Genomic DNA, 13,721 nt, shown 5'->3' with positions numbered 1-13,721 from the left:
ACTACACCAAGAGGGATACACCTTCAAAAAATGCATACGCATTAGAAATAATCAAGGAGCTACTTATATGGTCAGGGTACTGACAGAGTCGCAGGAAACTATTGACGACCTGCTTGAACACGGAGCATTCATATACAAGCAAAGACATAGAGTGGAACCATCCAAAACATCGCCTCCTCTTCCCATACGCTGCGATCGATGCCAGGAATACACTCATCCTACGCCTAAATGCGTAAATCCGTTTAAATGTGGCTACTGCGGTGGCCCTCATCCTACCCGCTCTTGTCCAAATATGCAACGGCCACCTGAGTGCTCAACCTGTCATGAACGTCATCCAGCCTATAGCTATAAATGCAAAGCCAAACCTACTCCAGAAGAAGCCAAACCTGAACTAGTAGTTCCACTTAGAATACATGACGCACAGAATCAAACTTCCGAACCCAGCACATCTGATCAACCAATTACTATTAAACAGCTTCTTGCCTTCATTACTCTTACTCTACAAAATATCCATCCGTTTGCACGTCCCTTAGTTCTACAACACGTCCAGTATGCTGCTCAATCAGTCTTCCATCTTCAGTTCCAAGCGACTTACAATGGTCCAACTGCCTACTTTCATACTTTCCCATCTTCACAAACCTTCTAAATATCATCTCAGTATGGACATTATGGGTATTATCTTTCTGTTTGCTAACATACGCTCTCTCTGCACCCACAAAATACTATTTGAACAACTGTTACTCGAAGAGAAAGTCGATGCTTTTCTTCTTAACGAAACACATCTGACTCCCAAAGTGAAATGCAAATTACCAGGATATACGATCATTCGCAAGGACAATACTTTACCAGCACGTCGGGCAAATGGCGGGGTAGCTGTTGGGTTTTCACCTCACATCCATATCGTATCCACACTCCAGCAATTCAGAACCTTCCAGAAAATCTAGTAATCACTCTTTACTACAAATCCGATTATATTACAGTGGCCACTATCTACGTCCGCCCAGGGCATCCAATTCCTCTGTCATTTTTTCAATACATATCGAACACTTTTCAGCGTTACATCATTCTAGCCGATATCAATTTCCATAGTCGTTCCAATAGGGACCAAACTCATTTTTTGAATTTCATTCTCACCAATACGACGGGCACTTTTCATCACCTACCTAAACCAACCAGACCTGAATCAAATACCACACCCGATATCGCTATCACGTCTGCCTCTGTAACGCCACGCTCCACTATAGATGTCCTTGATCCTTTCGGGAGTGACCATGTGCCCATAAAACTCAGTATCAAATGCCGTAACCCCCAACCTCTCGACGCACCCCCACCTCGCATGATTCCTCGATATGACAAAGCGGACTGGGAGAAATATCGAACATACCTCACTGAACATCTCGAAGGCCTAAATCCTCCTACAACAGAGTCAGAGTTATACCAATCAATAGAGACTATCACCAATCATATCAATGAAGCATCTGCACAATATATACCTCAATCTCAATATGCACCACACAAACCTAAACTTCCACCACAATATCTTGCCATGGTAAAACGATCACGTCAGTTCTTCCGTGAATATACTCGCACAGGAAATCGAGAGGCACTTAGACATCACAGAGCACTCCAGCGCACTGTTCACAATTATGTTAAAGCCTTTAAATTAAGACAATGGATCAAAACTTGCAATTCTCTCTCCGAAACCTCTCATCCTACTCGATATTGGAAACGGCTAAATGCTCTCTCTGGCAAATATACCAAAACTTCATACCCGATCATCATCAATGACTCGCCTTTAGACTCTGATCTGGACAAAGCAAACGCCTTCGCCACTTATCTCCAAGATATCTTTACACCGCTCACTCCTGAACATCCAGTTCGCAATCACCCAGTGGATCACTTCGACTTTTCTTCACCTCATCTTCAGCCAAACAGTACTCACCCGCTTAATACATCACGTCCTCTTACAAAGCCCATCACTCCAGAAGATATTAGCACAGCTATTGCACGAAAACGAAACACCGCACCTGGCACTGATAACATCTCATATCGACATATCAAGGAAAGTCCATACGCAGTATTATATATTCTTTCTCTCATCTTTACATTCATCCTCCGCACTGGCTATATACCATTACAGTGGAAAACTTCAAAGGTACTGATGTTTCTCAAACCCAACAAACCCGCCGACTGTGTCTCCTCATATCGACCTATCCAATTGACTCCAGTCTTCAGCAAAATCTTAGAAAAGATTCTAGTATACCGTCTTCATACACATCTTTCCAGATATAATTTATTACCATCACATCAAGCAGGTTTTCGTCCAAATTTCAGTATTAATGATCAGTTATTCCGCCTTCTCAATTACATCACAAATCACTATAATACTTCCTGGCCATCTTGTTTAACTCTTTTTGATCTTGAAAAAGCTTTTGACAAGGTTTGGCACCATGGCCTTGTTTATAAACTTCTCAACTTTCGTCTTCCTCTTACTTACATCAGATTCATATATAATTTCCTGTTCTGTCGCCTAGCATATGTTACCATTAATCATACCTTCTCTCATCCAATATTTCTTCATTCTGGTGTGCCGCAAGGATCGTCTCTTTCTCCATTATTGTATCTTCTCTATGTAGCCGACTTTCCAACTCTGCCCGATAATATACACGTTTTTCAATACGCAGATGACACCGCCTTCTTAGCGCTGGGCAAAACCATCCATCAACTAAATACTTCTATGCAATCCGCCATAGATTCATTTGTCCAATGGTGTAAAGTGTGGCGCTTAAAGATCAACGCTCTCAAGACACAAACTATAGTTTTCCTACACCCTAAAAAGCGCACAAAAGTACAGAGAAATTCCAAGCTCCTTCATCTCACAGTCAGCGATACACGTCTTCCACTCAGCAAAACAGTAACATATTTAGGACTTGTCTTAGACACACATCTCACCTGGAAGGCCCATTTGCAGCACATTACCACCAAAGCTTACAATCGTCTTAATTTACTCAAACGTCTTACTGGCACTACTTGGGGTCTCAGTCCAAAAACTGTACTCAATACCTATAAAGTATTTCTACGTCCGGTCATCACATATGCTCATCTAGCCTGGATTGCCGCACCACTCTCATTCTACAATAAATTGAAAATATTGGAACGACATGCACTGCGCATTGCTTACAGAATCAAACTACCCAGTCCGACATATGAACTCTATCAACGCATGACCTTTCCACATATTCTTTTCCATCTTGAGTCTCTCCGTCTTAAGTACATCACCACTCGTCTTGAGGATCACCACCCACTCCTCATCGATACAATGACAGCACACATCGACTTTCCACTTCGTGCCCATCTTCTCCATACACCATTGGCGCTGCTTTTTACCCTCTATCACTACACTCTTCCTCCGAATCACCATCATCTCCTCTTAGCCGCAGAATTGAAGGCCGACGTCATCCCACCCTTCATATGTCCATCATTCGCACAGTAACTCCTTTGTAACTAATCTGGGCTCCCGCTGTCTTTTCATCAATGCTTGGAGTAGCCCCCAAGCGAGAAGAATAACATGCATCTGTCCACTAACATAACCCTGTATTGTGTATGCTGTGTATCGCACTTCATCACATCATGCTCATCACCTCCATCATCACTTCATGATTGTGATCCAAAGATCACAATGTCCCTCCGAAAAGTGAGATAATAAATAAATAAATAAATAAATAATAAATGCAATCCACAATCTTCCTTCATTGTTTCACCATTTCCTTTCTCTTTATCCTTCACCATCCACATATCAGTATACAAATATCACATAGACCAACTCCCACTGTTCTTCCTATCAGTTCCCATGCATCTACCTTCCCATAGAGGGCGTAACCCTCGCACGGGTGGCTAGCCGCGGCTAGCAAAAAAAAAAAAATAATAATAATAATAATAATGGCTGCAAATGGAAAGCTACTAGGTGACTCGTGATAACGGTACCTCATGCAAAATAATATTGTCTAGCGAGCTCTTGTTCCACATTTCGATTATCTTTTATCTATTTAAAGATACCACATAATTACTGTACAATTAGCGGTATTTTAATTTCGCAGTGATTAGGCCTCTCAGTTATTTTTATACTTGAATTATCTTTAGCCATAAAAGTAATTACTCGAGGTTTTAACAAACATAGAATATTTCTTATTGTAACGTATCAGATACTTTTTTTTTTTTTTTTTTAGAGAACACTCTCTATACCCTTAAGTTATCATTAGATTTTATGCTTGAATTAACTTTAGGCATAAAAGTAATTACTTTTCGTTTTAACAAAGATTATTGTAAAGTAAATAGATCAAAGAAAATCCCTTAAACTGTCCTTAAGTTACCTCTGCTTTTATCCTTGAAATATTTAACCATGAAAATAATTACTCTAGGACGTGACGAAGATCTAGCTTTCTTTTGTTGTGAAGTATCAGAAACAATAAAATAATTTTCAGTTGTTATATTTAATATTGTATGTTTAGTTTTAATCCTATTAAGTGATGCTGTATCTCGTGGGATTTGAGAATTGCTTGTAATATAGTGAGTATATTCGCGAAAATACGACAATTTATTAACAAATTTAACAGAAAATATGACAATGATAGACCAACTCAATTAAAAATACGACAATGATTGACCAACTCAATAGAAAATACGACAATGATTGACCAACTCAATATAAATTACTAGAGAACAAGTACTGTAATTGAATTATATTCAAAATTTTTAGAAAGTAATGTAATTTAAATTCGAAGTTGACACAGTATAAAATTCTCACTTTTTAATATATTGCACGTTACTCTTACGAAACGTACCATATTTGAGAGGATCAAATTAAGGCCATCCTAGTTCGAAATGTATGCGCCGACTACATACACATTCTATATTTATTTATAGCCTTCCGGTATATCCGTGGGACGTAAAACTTAAAGATTTTATTTATTTATTTATTTATTTATTTCACAAGAACAACACAACAGGCTTAATGCCCAGTTATCGTATTGTGTACATAACTATCTAACATGTACTACTATACATACATAATTATACATACACAAATATAAGTCGTTTAATTATGCAGAAGTTACTGCCTGACAATTCTTTTGAACTTGTTTTCGGAATATTAAATACATCTACTGCATGAAATCTAATCATTTCCCTATATGAAGCATTCTCCACAGAGGAGACTTATGTAATATGTTAGTTCTTGCTTTTCTACAATAGAATGTTCCAGTATTTGCTGTTCTAGTCTTACCTGCTGGGACACGTAATAATACTTCTGAAACTAATTCTGGACAATCAATTTTACCATTTAATAATTTATGTAAGAACAGCAAATCAAAAACCCATCTCCTTTTTTCTAATGTTTGAAAACTAAAATTCGTTACTAAATGTTCATAGTTTGGGTAGGAACCGGTTTTCTTGTATGCAAGCATTCTTTAAAAATTTAAACTGTATATTTTCTATTGCGTCAGAGTATTTAGTGACATTTGGTGTCCAAACAGTACAATAGTATTATAATTTTGACCTCACATACGAAAAATATAACCTAATAAATGTTGATTCTTTGTAGAAATCCTGTCCTATCCTATAAACTACGTAAATCTAGATTGCTCCAGTTGACTGTAGATTGTCTGAAAGGCCAGTATTCTAATGACAAATATAATGAGGTTCAGTCTTGCTTAAATGCTTTGGTATTCACTAAAAGATGTTCAATTTTAGAGCGTAGTCCCACTAACAGGACATCACTGAACCTGTACCGTCTCATATATACGAGGCTGCAATGTGCAGGGGACAACTTAGGGAATTGATTCAGTGCTGAATACCTATGCTACCTTTATTTTCTCAGCCCATTGATTTACATAGAAAATTATTTTTCTATTGTTGTTAAAATTCCCTAGAAATTTTAATGATTTTACTGATTTCTTGCTTAAATCTAGTTATAATGTCCGTTGTCTTTCCAAAATGAATTTATGCAATACATAAATTTTAATGTTACTTGAATTAAAGTTACATGCTATAAAATTCTATTTTTATTCGTAGAATCAAAGCAATAAATTCCAGCTTATTCGAACGAAAGCAGAAAAATCTTTCCCGCTATAAATCAGTGGAATGTCATAGATACTCGACATTATTAAGATGATTTATTGTATTGTCATTAATACTGTTGGTTAACTACGCCATTGAATTTTCAGTCCATTGAATTATAACGGAAGTACGCTTCCTTTTTCCTTGAAATGAGTCTGGATTTTAGTGGTTTCAGTTTATTTAATTCTCTTCGTCAGCTCTTTTGATATGTCCAAATTTCATAAAATAAATAAATAAATGAAATAAAATAAATATCAGGTTTACGTCTCACGGTTATGCCATGGTGTAGGCTAAAGAAGACGGTGATAATGAGAATGAATGAAATACTCGAATGAAGAAAGTAGGAAGAAACAGGAGAACCTCGAGAAAACTCACGCAGATGGTGGTTGTCCACCACAAACCTCTTACTTCGTGAAAAATTAAGTTTTGTTACAGAAGGTTTTAATATTTACAAGTACGCTCCAAGCTTTGAATACGCGATGCTCATGAGGAACCCAGATACAAAAGCAAACCCATTAATTAAAAAAAAAAAATCTAAATTTCTGAGATATTTGGGTTTACAAGCAAACAAACGTTCTTTTCCAAGAACTGAAGATTCTTATTCATAAAATAGGAATTTTGAAATCAACCGTTAAGTAAAGAAGACCATTATACTGTATGAGATGGACATTCTTGTGTGCAAGAAACTGCTTTGGAGTTTTCAAATAAACGTATCAAATAGAAAACTATGCATAGAATATTATAATTTCTATTATTGTACAAAAACACGGGCAAATATATTACATAAGCCATCACCACATATGATGAATATAACCTGCAATAGACTCACAAAAATATCAAGTAATATAGATATTTATAATTACTGCTTTATGAGGTTTAAATGTGAAATTATGAATTTATTATATCATGAAAGATGAATATTGTAATTGGGTTTTTGTTTTGTTTCAATAAATGGAGTAATACCTAGTAAACATACTTGCATAATAAACTTCGATTTAAAAGCACACTGATATTAAACCACTATTTGACCTTCTGAACCTGTAATATTAATTTGATATAGTTATGAATAAGGTATGCACTAACTAACTGACTAACTAACTAACTGACTAACTAACTAACTCTATGGCCTATGGAACCCGGAGGTTCAATGCCACGTTCACAAAAGTTCTTCATTGACTTCTATCCTTAGCCAATTGGATCCAGTTTCTACTTTGTATGTCTTATTTCTGCAAGATCTACTGTATCTTAATATTGTCCTTCCATCTGTGCCTAGGTCTTCCTAATGGTCGTTTTCCGATTGGTCTTCCAGTTAAGACTTTGAAAGCATTCCTACTTTCTTCCATTCTGGCTACATGACCTTCCCACCTAAGAATCCTAGATTTGATGACCCTAACAATGCTTGGTGAACGGTAACAAAAATGTATACAACGTAATGTTTTGATATTATAAGAGAAACTTCATCAAGCACAAGATGTCTCATCTTCACAGTTAGGAGCTACACTGGTTTAAAGGGTATTTAAATGGACTTGAACCAGTGGTAGATCTAGAAAGTAAAAACTGGGGGTTGAGGGCAGCGAGAACCCAACTATGATAGGTTTATCATGAGTTTACGCGCATCAATTTAATTTACAATCCGTTTACGTACTTCGTTAAAAGGAACTAAGAATAAGAAACGAATCATTCCTTTCACCAGTATATACTTAGACAATACGTACGAATTAGCAATTAATAAATTGTAGGCATTTACAGGTACGCTAGCTAAACAGATTAGTCACAAGACATGATGCTTTATGTGGCAAAGAATTGTAATTAACATTTAAGTTAGATATTGTCGGGCAAAATAAAAATGATGGACATAAATATACAACTCACTATTATACTGTTATCCTAGAAGTGTTCAATAAACGCTTACTACAATCTTTCAAAAATATTGAAATAGGCTAATATCTTAAATTATTTTTGTCACTCAAAGACTGAAAGGGGGCTAGGTGCCCTTGGCCCCGGGTTAGATCCGTCACTGACTTGAACAGAAATTGGCAATATATTTCCTGCCCCTGTTTTGAATTTTAGTAATACACTTAAAGGCGATAACGAACTTGAAAAAGTGTAGAAAGTAACGTAGAAGGTATCTCGAAAATGTTATTAAATGCCTAATAATAATTGTTCTCAAATCTTCAGAAATCACAGTGTGCACTAAACTTTCCCATTAAGTAAAAGTTTCTGTAAATAGCAGTTAGATTATTTAGGAATAAAGATAAATTCAATTGCGATTACATGCTATTTTTATGCAGGATATATTCTTTAGCAAATATGTAATAGTTTCGCAGTACAATTCCCTCATATTTTGATTTAAACACCAGGACAAAATTTTCTGGAAAAAGTCCTGACTTCACCCCACGATGGCTTTTGTCTCATGATTTATGAATCTCCACTGAGTCACTGAGCCCCTTGACAATGCAATGAGAATACTGTATACCTTCTAGATCAGGGCGCAAAATTTTCCGGTCGCCACTGGCGACTAAAAATTTAGAGCTGGCGACCAGTGTTCAATAGGAATAGTTCCTGTCTAACTCACAGGGCTGCGCAGTTTCTGTTTCGCACGAAAATAAATTGTCACTGAGTGAGAGAAAAGACGGAATATAAAGTCTTCACAACGGACATGGAAAGTGAAACCTTCACACTGTTGTAATTCGCTCTTCCTTATTGGATGATTTGCTGACAATTTCCATCAATGGCCCGTCACATAAGGATTTTGATCCGAAAACTGCAATCGACAACTGGTACTTCAGTGTGGAGAGAAAGAGCGTTACACAAACATGTAGTATATTTTTTAACATGTATATGAATTGTCCAATTCAAAATTGAGTATCCTGAATTTATTTGTCTGGTTCTAAAATTTATGCGCTGATATAATCTCTTTCTTTGTCAAACTAAAGACTCGGGGGGGAAGAGGACCTCTCATAATTCGTACGTGAGAGGTACTGCAGACTTTCATTTTTGGATTGGCGAATGCGTCTAACTTTGAAATTTTGCGCCCTGTTCTAGACGTACGAGATAGTAGGCCTACTAAAAGATGCATCTTTTGGTGCATACTAAAAGAATTTTTTTATAATATGACTACCGTAGACAAGTAATGTCCACGAGACGAAAAATGTATCGTCTCGAAAGTACATTTTTAAATCGGAGACGAGACTAAAATTATTATAATTCTCGTTTCGATTCTGAGACGAGAAGAAAATTTTCACTGGTCTTGTGAATTATACTAGTCAACTCAAGCATAACATCTGAAACACTGTTTTAAATAGTTTACATTGTATATAGTATAAAAACTACACATTGATAAAGTGATTCTACGAACAGAATGAAGAGTATATGTAGCAACGTTTAAAAGATGCGAAAGTCATTACACAATATATACCAATAATAAATATGGTTTAACTGTTGTTATATCACATCCTTCGCGGACTTCTCGTGATACCGGAAGATTCTGATAACATTCAAATGAAACTAAGAAAAACAAACAGTTTAAAATTGTTAACATAAATTTATAAAATGAGACGAGATATTTTCGAGACGAGGCGAGAAGGATTTTTTTTGAAAATCTAGACGATACGAAAGTTGCAAAAATTTATGAGGCAAGACGAGTCCCTTCTCATTTCGTCTCATTGGCAAATACTACAGACAAGAAAAATAACACAATTTTTTTTTTAAAAAAAAGTACTGCACTTACCACAAGAAATACGTAAACCTTCCACAAATTCTCTTCGAAATGTTCAATATTTAAAACTATCACATATTAACTAAAAAAGAACCACTACTGCTATCGGAAGCCACCTTGGAAAGTAAACCCGAGTGAAAGGGTCTGCGACGTTGTTCGAGTTCCAAAGAGACTGCTGCTTAAGGTCAATTAAAGCCATTGAGGTTGATATGTGAGAACACATGCCTATACGAAGCGTTCATATGTGAGTGTGTGAGTGTGTGTGTGTATGTGTATATAACACAAACGCGCGTGTGTTTCCTACGTTACCTGAATATTAAAAACATAATTAAACCAACTCTTGATTATGTATATACTTCCTTATGTTAAACACAAAAAAGGGGGAAGAAAATCATCTCTTTTGGGCAAAACATGAAGAGGTTTCCAAATTAGACATTAACATCACAGAATAAATGATAATGTATATAATTTTTAAATTACTTTTTTTGTTTTAGTAGCCTATATTTAAGATGATGTTCTTATAAATTCTTTTCTCCTGTTTGTCCCTTCTCCTTCCCATTTATCATCTGTGTTTTAGAGGGAATCGCAAATACACTGCGTTAGCTACAGAAGCAGGTGTTGGAATATTGAACAACCTTTGATCTTCGTGGACCTAATGTTTACCCTCCAGCAAAAAAAAAAAAGACCTCTTAGATGCAGCTATGTAGAGGATGCACAGGCTCTAAATAGTTTTTTAGTGCTGTAGGACTCAAGAAGCATAATTAATACAGCCTAAAACGAAATGCCTTGTTTTTGTAACAGAAGAACCATCTGATGTTGAACGTAGTAATTTGCATATGGTGACATGTGTGTTTGCATCGATAATTTGGAGAATATCATCGAAGAGAGAAAGGTTGGAGAGAACCCACCTGCAGAAAGTGTTGTCGAATATACTGAGATACTTCCAAATAATGGATGATGGATGATTAGCACTTTTGCTTCGAAAATGTAAAGTCTCACGTTCTTATCTCGCCGTCAGCTCTCCTAAGATTCTTCCAAATCTTTCTTCAGTTTTGTCAGGAGAATGCTGGGATGATTCCCTTTAAAATAGATAAGTTCCTGTCGATTTCCCTCCAAAATTTTATTGTTAACAGTACCTGGTATATTGCTTGTGGTTGTTTCTGGAACGTTAAAACGATATTTCCATCTATAACGATATAAACTATCAATGTATCGGATATATGTATATTGATGAATCAATGTAATTGTAAAAAAAAAATACTGACCTTTGGTTCCCAATGGGAGCTCATGTTTACATAATTAGTGTTGCCACGAGACGAGACGAGATGAGGCTTCAGGTTGTCTCGTCTCGTGCAAAACATGTCTCGTCTCGAAAATATGTGCTCATCTCGTCTTGTGTCTCGTCTCGAAGGGTTCATGTCTCGTGTCTCGTTGCATTTACGACACGAGACGAGACACGAAAAATGTCTCGTCTCGTGGCAATACTTACATAATATATCACCTTAAATTATAGATGTACTTCTTATAAAGCCTCGATGCTCGAGAAAAACGTTAAGCCCTATACCAACTTAACAATCTGGTTGCTCAGATTCTAGAACAAGGGTGCAAAATGATTCTGAAGATTCGAGGGTAGTTCCATTTCAAGTAACATATAGGAGATTATATCCAACTTGTATGGCTAGTAGCCTGTCCTTAAAATAGGAGTCGGAAACTTAAAAAATAAAATAAAATAATCAGAAAATATATATTTGTTTTACAAGCCTAGAAGATTTGAATTATATATACACATCATATTACTTCGAAACAAGAATGTATGCAGAAGAATATATTAGGAACCACGCCTTCCTACAACTCCCTAAGTTTTCTCTGATAAAAGTACAGTCAAAATAATCTTTAAGTCACTATTATCAGAGTTTATTCTTTATACTCCTTAAGTTTTTTTTTCTGAATTTTACAAACACAATACGTATCACTGTAGGGAGTATGCGTGTCAATGTTAGAAGTATAGACCATGTGTCACCGTTAGGAGTATATGTCACTCTTAAGACTTTCTGTGTCACTATTAGCAGTATCTGTGTCACTGTTAAAAGTATAGTCTCTGTGTTACGGTTAGGAGTATGTCGGTCACTGTTAAGAGCAGAGATGGAGTGGATCAGTGGGTTAAGTGAGTCAATATTTGTGTGTGGGTCAGTGGGTCGTGGGTCAACAGACGTGACTACTGCGACCCATCACCCACTGTGACCCACTCTGACCCACCGATCCACCATGACCTAATCTGACCCACCGTGATCCCCTAATCCACAGACCCACTCTGCTCAGTGTATTGTAGATCTTCTGAACACTAGTGGGTCTACGTTTTACTTTTGTTTTAACGCCTTGATTTTTCTTCCTTTTTCATTTGTTTCTGTTTACTTACCTGACAAGGGAACATTCTGATTTGGTGAATTCTATTGCTGAAAATGGTTGCTGGCACTGGATTCAACACCGAAAGAAACAGAGAAAAAGAGGGTGTTTAGTGGCAAACCGTATACAGGGTGGGAGATAAGTGAGGGAAAGTGCCAAGATAGAATGTAGAACATGTCTAGAAATGCCATGTTAATTTTGAAACGAGTAAAGGGCTTGAGGCAAATGTTGGATATGAGTAATGCATGTAGAGTTCCCCTGAATAGACGTAATGTGAATCATTGGACACATCTGAAAAACCGCCATGGATTAATTAGAGCAAGAAGAATATACGGGAAAGAGATCATGTGGCATATGGCTCTTGACCATACCGTCTATTGAAATCAATAGTGGTCAATACAGTTTGAGACCTCTGTTTAATGATAACTGTTATGGAACTTCAGAATGATTGTGTAGTTGATACAAAAATGGAAACTACAATGTGTACATTTGAAAAACGATAAAGATGGACAATTGGGCTCGTCACAGCTGTCTCCGGTATTGAAATTGAAGCAGTAGTCGACAAGTGTCATGAATGCGCCAGGTGCTGTTTGCAAATATCCAGTTTTGTTGAAAGTATATCTAATCATAGCTTGGAACCTTGGTGTTGTAAACTGGAAGTGGGTGAATGATTGCAAGTTAATGAAGTTGTCCCGTTGTCGTATTTTGAAGTCAGAGACAGAAAAACGGTGTCTATTTTATATTTTACGAAATTCATATACGGACGAAAGAAGAACACATCCAGCGGTTGAATGAGTGACGTGCCACTATCAGGGATAAGGAGTCGGGTAAGTTCAACATTGTTCGGTTTCTGCACCAACACTTCATCTTTGTTGGTTCTCCATGAATCAGCGAGGAGCAAAAGTTTTATATGCTGCATAAAAGGCCAGAAAACGTCAGTCATGAATTCTTTCTGGTTGTATTTGGTCATATTTGCGTTTTTACCAGCATATGAACGAATATTAGGTGGATCGGAACGCTTGTTGGCCGGAAAGTGACCTCGTTCATGTTTGTGGTTGTTCCTCATTCACGTCACCTTTACGACAGTATTGCTATGTTGCCATAGCGTGGAACGACTCCTGTTGCAGAGATCTCGAAATTTATTGACCACTATTGGTTTCAATAGACAAGTGTGCGTCAAGAGCCATATGCCACATGATCTCTTTCCCGTATATTCTTCTTGCGCTAAATCCAACATGGCGGCTTTCTAGATGTCCCGCATGATTCACATTATGACTATTCAGTGGAGCTCTACATGCATTCCTCATATCCAACATTTGACCTCAATCCCTCTTCTCGTTTCAAGACTAACATGCCATTTCTAGACATTTTCTATGCTCTATTTTCGCACTTTGCCCTCACTTATCTCCCACCCTGTATACGGTCTGCTACCCTCTTTTTCTGTTTCTTTCGGTGCTGAATCCAGTGCTAGCAATCATTTTCAGCA

General features: G+C 36.9%; 1 long non-coding RNA gene across 3 annotated transcripts in view; it reads right to left on the bottom strand.

The window, feature by feature from the left end:
* Positions 1 to 10,066, bottom strand: part of LOC145672894 (uncharacterized) — a 130,211-nt gene extending 120,145 nt beyond the window's left edge. For all 3 annotated transcript variants that reach the window (XR_014128696.1, XR_014128694.1, XR_014128695.1), the window contains exon 1: positions 9,845 to 10,066. This is a non-coding gene — a long non-coding RNA (uncharacterized LOC145672894). The remainder of the gene's footprint in view (positions 1 to 9,844) is intronic.
* Between the last annotated feature and the right edge of the window lie 3,655 nt (positions 10,067 to 13,721).

Source organism: Thermobia domestica, chromosome 16 (assembly GCF_964235325.1).
Source record: "Thermobia domestica chromosome 16, izTheDome1.hap1.1, whole genome shotgun sequence".
NCBI lineage: Eukaryota > Metazoa > Arthropoda > Insecta > Zygentoma > Lepismatidae > Thermobia > Thermobia domestica.
Note: the sequence above shows the minus strand (reverse complement) of the source record. Positions and strands in the feature narration are given on the sequence as shown.